Consider the following 6,151-nt stretch of genomic DNA (forward strand, 5'->3'; position numbering starts at 1 on the left):
AACGTCAGCATCCCATGTGGGTGCCAGTTCAAGTCCCAGCTGATCTACTTCCAATCCAGCTCCCGGCTAATATGCCTAGGAAAGCAGTAGAGGATGGCCCCAGTGCTTGGGCCTCTGCACTCATGTAGGAGACCTGGAAAAAGCTCCTGGTTCCTGGCTTCAGCCTGGCCTGGCACTGGCCATTGTGGCTGCTTGTGGAATGAATCAATGGATGGGAGATTCTCTCTCTCTCTCTCTCTCTCTCTCTCTCTCTCTTTCTCTTCATCTCCCTCTCCTTCTCCTTGTTTGTAGTTCATTCAAATAAACAACCAAATCTTTATTTTTTTAAAAAAAGACCTCAACTATTTTTTACCAGATTAATTATTTCACATTTTGATGGCATTGTAAATAATATTTTCAAATTTCCACCCTCCAATTGTTTGTTGCTGATATGTAGAAATATGCTTGAATGTTGTATATCGGTCTTACCTCCTGTAATCTTGCAAAATTCCCTGATTAGTTTCAACAGTTTGTGAGGTTTTTGTTTGTTTGAGATCTCATTGGATTGTCTACATATGTGGGCATATCATCCGAAAATAAAGATGCTTTTTCCTTCTTCTTTTCCAGTTTGGACACTTTGTTTCTTGACTTCCTAAGCAGGCTACAACCTTCAATACAGTCTTGAATAGGAATAGTGAGAGTAGGTGGCCTTCTTTTGTTCTTGATCTTAACACTCAAGCTTTCCCCATTAAATGCAACATTGACAAGAGGGTTTTCAGCCTGTCCTTTTTCAAACTGAGGAAAATCTTTTTATTCCTTGTTTCCTAAGAATCTTTTTTTAAGAATTATTCTATTTATTTGAAAGAAAGAATTACAGAGAGAAGTAGAGCTAGAGAGAGAGGGAGAGAAAGAGAGAGAGGTCTTTCATCTGCTGGTTCACTCCTCAAATGACTGCTATGACCAGAGCTGCACTGATCTGAAGCCAGGAGCTTCTTCCAGGTCTCCCACGTGGGTGCAGGGGTCCAGGGACTTGGGCCATCTTCCACTGCTTTCCCAGGTGCATTAGCAGGGAGCTGGAACAGAAGTGGAACAGCCAAGACTCAAACCAGTTTCCATATGGGATGCTGGCTCTACAGGCAGAGGCTTTAGCTACAATACCACATTGCCAGCCCCTGTTCATTTTTGTTGTTGTTTAATCAAATGTTGACCTCATAGAATAAGTTGGAAATTATTCTTTTAGTATTTAACTTTCTAATGTTTGTGGTTGACTTCTGACAAACCTTGTTTAAGGACATCAAGAACATTTTTCTCTTTCACTTAAAGTACCCCCCATTTATTCTATTAATATTCATTTTCTTTTCCTTTTTTAAATGCAATTCTTCTCATAGATATGACGCAAAAATAGCAGGAAGTTTGAATTGCTGTGTTGGTAGCAAAGCCTACCTTTAGCATGAACCCTGATCAGCCAAAACTACATCACTTGAGGCCGGCACCGTGGCTCAATAGGCTAATCCTCCACCTAGTGGCGCGGGCACACCGGGTTCTAGTCCTGGTCGGGGCGCCCGATTCTTTCCCGCTTGCCCCTCTTCCAGGCTAGCTCTCTGCTGTGGCCCTGGAGTGCAGTGGAGGATGGCCCAAGTGCTTGGGCCCTGCACCCCATGGGAGACCAGGAGAAGCACCTGGCTCCTGCTTTCAGATCAGCGTGGTGCGCCGGCCGCAGCGCGCCAGCCGTGGCGGCCATTGGAGGGTAAACCAACGGCAAAAGGAAGACCTTTCTCTCTGTCTCTCTCTCTCTCACTGTCCACTCTGCCTGTCAAAAAAAAAAAAAAAAACTGCATCATTTGAAAATCAGTTTTGGGATGTAATCAGAAATGACTGCTAAGTTTTCTTTATGAAAGATATTTATTCAATCTTCAAATTAAACTTATAAAAATTCATCATTTTTGCATTTTTGAAAACAAAAGAAACATGCCTACATTCTCCAAAGGGAGTAAAATGGTATTTTCCTTCCTCCCCACACTCAGAAGGATAGTAAGGATTTTTCTAATTTTTAAGCCAAGTTAGTTTCAAGAACATTTCAAAAAATTGTTTTGCTGACAATGTCTGAACAAAAAGCCTCTCCATTTATATCTCAAAAGTTTCAAGTAGTGTCAATAAACTGACTAGTACAAACAAATTGATATCCACTGTGTTTTTAAAGGCCTTTTGGACTGTGGTTAGTAGCAAGCAGGCTGCTGGTGTATCTTGGGAGAGGTCAAACGGCACTGGGGAAGGGGAAAAGGAGTTTGCGTTCCATTCCTGTGTGCATGCAACAAGCAGCAAAACAACAAAGTCACTCCAGTTAGCTTGTACTCAGCTGTGCTTTCTGCCAGCAGAAGATCCATTTAGTGCATTTTGAAGATTTGGAATATTTGAACCTAGGGAAGGATTCACATTTCCCTGCTGAGAACTCCCATTGACTAGGCTCCCATTACCTTTCAAAATACCAGTGCACTTCCAATTGTCTATATAATTAGCTATCCACAATCGTACACAGCCATCATCTCCTGAAGATGCTAGCACTGTTCCTATTATATTCCAGCTCACTCTCCAGACCTGAGAATTGTGATTATTAAACTGAGCTGCTATATGGATTTCAAATTTTGTTGGTCCACCAGATGAAGTAAGTTCTTTCCTCACAGGTTTTAGTGTAAAAATCCTCACATCTTTGGTTGCTATTGCTAGAATATGGAAAGATCTTCCCAAGTTTGGAGCAAATGCAATATCATGAACAGGATCAGTGACTGTCATAAGAGTTTCAGCTTTTGCATATTTCCTGGTATTTTCATTATATTCAAAAATCTGAACTGTGGCCATTGCATTTGGACTATTGTCATCACTCCCTACAGCTCTCCTGGGAGAGTGAGCACAAGAGCTTAAAGGGTTCCAAGAAATACAACTATGGCACATGCTTGCGCCAAGTCCCTGCCTCTATGAAAACATCCTTAAAAGTGTGAACTGATTGCTTAGTGACCCTCAGATTAATGTGTTCTTATGCCTGTTGCTCTAGAATTTATGATAATGCCTCTTTCGCATGTAAGGCACTGACATAGTCACATACAGGTCTACAGGATACAGTTGAGATGGACAGCTCCACAACACATCAGGAGTCTATGGGTCAATGCGGATGGAGATGAGGGGACACTGCCTTCCTTCTCCACAGTGAGATACATCACAGGTGTTGAGAGAGACAGGCACTCAGGAGGAGCAGACCTGGTTAAGAGAGCATCCATGAGTTGCAGGCTTTCTTCCTAGCTTCCTACACAACTCACCTCCTAGTCTCACTTTTATGGCATGTGATGACACCTGAGCCATATCCCTGAACTACAAAACACCTGACTTAGAGGCTGTGAGTCTTTGAACATGTGGAGAGAAAAGACTGATATTGAGCATCTCAGAAGGTAGCAATCTCTTTGGAGTTTGTGCCCTGTTTCATTGAGTGGCCTGTTCTTCATATCAGTTTTCCTGATTGGCATAGTAATGGTTTTTGAGTGTCAAATGCTCAAAGGAGAGATTCCTGGCTTCAGTGGAGGCAGATCAGAAAGAATGTGTAGATACTCAGTGAGAACAAGATTCTCAGTATCTTTGCCTATTATTGACTTCTTAACAGTATCAGACACAAAGACGCACAGAGATACAAGATACACACACAGACACACAGATGCACACATGTACATCTTTGCTCAGGAAATCAAACTCAGTTTATTGGAGATTATATCTACTTGAATTACTACTGACTAATGTAAATGATTTTAAAAAATAGTGAAGACCTCTAGCTAAGGCCTCTCATAATTACAGGGTATAATGTAAGATATAAATGAGATATGCACAATGTAAATATCCAACAATTCTCTGGGCACACATTTAAAATGGTCCCTATCTGACTCTATTCTTCCTGGTTACTCAAATGACCTGGACTTTAAGGCTTTGGAAATGACTTGAGAATTGATTAGCTTGCTTTCCTCAGACTAAGATGGTGATTTTGCAAATATATTAATAATTTACATGGATAACAGTGTTTTTATAACAGAATTGAATATGCAAATGTAAGTTTATTTTGTGAATTGATTGCATAAAGTATTCTCTTTTCCAAAGCAATGACCTGGAATTTCGCATTTATTTCCTTTCTGTGAATAGTCTGGGAGAGATAACAGATAGTGACCAAATTCCCACCCATGCTGCATTGGAAGGGCCCGTGGATGAGTCTGCAGTTGGCTGTCACTGTCCTTTTTTTTCTTAAAATGAAAATATTTTATTTATTTATTTGAGAGGCAAAGTTACAGACACAGAGAGAGGTCTTCCTTCCCCTGGTTCACTCCCCAAATGAGAGCTCAGTCAGAGCTGAATCAATATGAAGCCAGGATCCAGGAGCTTCCTCCGGCTCTCCCATGGGGGTGCAGGGGCCCAAGGTCTTAGGCCATCTTCTACTGTCCTCCCAGGCCATAGCAGAAAGCTGAATTGGAAGAGAGGCAGCTGGGACATGAACTGGTGTGCATATGAGATGCCAGTGCCACAGGAGGAGACTTAGCCCACTGCATCACAGCACTGGCCCCATAAACCATATGGTTGTAACACCAAAATTTATTTTTCTTTCTATACAGTGACTTATTTCAGTGAATCAGTCTCGTTACAAAATGTGTAATTTAATAGTCTTCAAAAAATATACAGAAATGCAGCTTGATAACAATTCAAACAGCTGTCAAAGATTCTGTCCCGACACAAGGTGAATGAACCCTATGACTGGTTCTGCAAGTGGTTATGCCCACGTTTAACAGAGGGCAGAGCTTCTGTTAGTGCACCCAAGGACAGACATGTCCTTCCCACTAGAGAATCCTGCAGTACTGAGGGCTGTTTTCCTACTTGGCAGTGCGCATTCTTCAAGGCTTTTGGCATAACTGACAATCTGCACAAGATCGACCAGCACTCAGTCCTCTGGTGAGCCATATTTCTGTTTCTGTGTTGCTCTTCCTGTTTGCGTGATCCTGAGAGCAGAGAAATTCCACCCAGGCAGGCTCTGTGGGAAGCAGGAAGAGGGGTGCTTCTTTGTAACAGTTCTTTGTGGAACTGCTACAAAGATGGTATAGTGCAGGTCTCCCTTGGTTTCCTCCTCACAATCTGTGAGCTAGATTGTCCTTATTTTGCTTTGAAAGAAACCAAGGCTCAGAGAGGTCAACCAAGGTGCCTGAGGTCACAGAGCCAATAAACAGGACACCAGAATACAAGGAGTCCCCACCTGCGCCCTTCTGACTCTGCCAGTCAGTGGCCGTGAGCCTAGGTAGGTGCAGACCAGCAGCTCCTCTCAGTGTCAGATGCAGAGAAGTCACCAATTGCATCGCTGGTCTAGCGCCTCCTTCATTGATGGGTCTCAAAGCCCCAGTTGCCTTATGTTAATCAGCGCAATTCCAAAAATGTGACAACTCCAAAATGTAATTAACAGTTCATCTTTTTTTTTATTCAGCAATGTGAATGATCTTTCTTTCTTTTTTTTTTTTTTTTCATTTTCATTATTTACTTGACAGGTAGAGTTATAGACAGTGAGAGAGAGACAGAGAGAAAGGTCTTCCTTCCATTGGTTTACCCCCCAAATGGCCGCTAAGGCCGGAGCTGCGCAGATCCGAAGCCAGGAGCCAGGTGCTTCCTCCTGGTCTCCCAAGAGTGTGCAGGGGCCGAAGTACTTGGGGCATCCTCCACTGCCCTCCCTGACCACAGAAGAGATCTGGGCTGGCAGAGGATCAACTGGGACTAGAACCCAGAGCCCATATGGGATGCCGGCGGAGGAGTAACCAAGTGAGCACAGTTCCGGCCCCAATTATCATTATTTTCGTTCTCAGTTTTCTTTTGAGAAATATTCTCAATTTTTTGAAGGAAAAAAATCTTCTAAAGAATTAAATCACGACAAAGGGGCGGGCCGCCGAATGGGGCTGTGGCGGCCGCGCGCCTCCTAGGAGGTGGAGCCGCCGCCCGCCGCCCGCCGCAGCCCTGTTCGGGATATGAAAGATTAACAAATCCCGGTGTAGAGGGCGGCGGCGTTGGATGTGTGGCGAAGCACTGGGGGCCACGGCTGGGCAGCCAGCGGCGTCTCCACAGCATGAACTACGCGGGCCGCGTCTCCCCGCGGAGCCCCGAGCCTAAG

The 6,151-nt window shown here is 43.7% G+C and overlaps 1 pseudogene; it reads right to left on the reverse strand.

Annotated features, from left to right (window-relative positions):
- Positions 1 to 2,181: 2,181 nt before the first annotated feature.
- Positions 2,182 to 2,928, reverse strand: LOC103350008 (nucleoporin SEH1 pseudogene; annotated as a pseudogene).
- Positions 2,929 to 6,151: the final 3,223 nt, after the last annotated feature.

This window comes from Oryctolagus cuniculus, chromosome 7 (genome assembly GCF_051225735.1).
Source record: "Oryctolagus cuniculus isolate XC-2025 breed Fujian yellow rabbit chromosome 7, ASM5122573v1, whole genome shotgun sequence".
Classification (NCBI taxonomy): Eukaryota; Metazoa; Chordata; class Mammalia; order Lagomorpha; family Leporidae; genus Oryctolagus; species Oryctolagus cuniculus.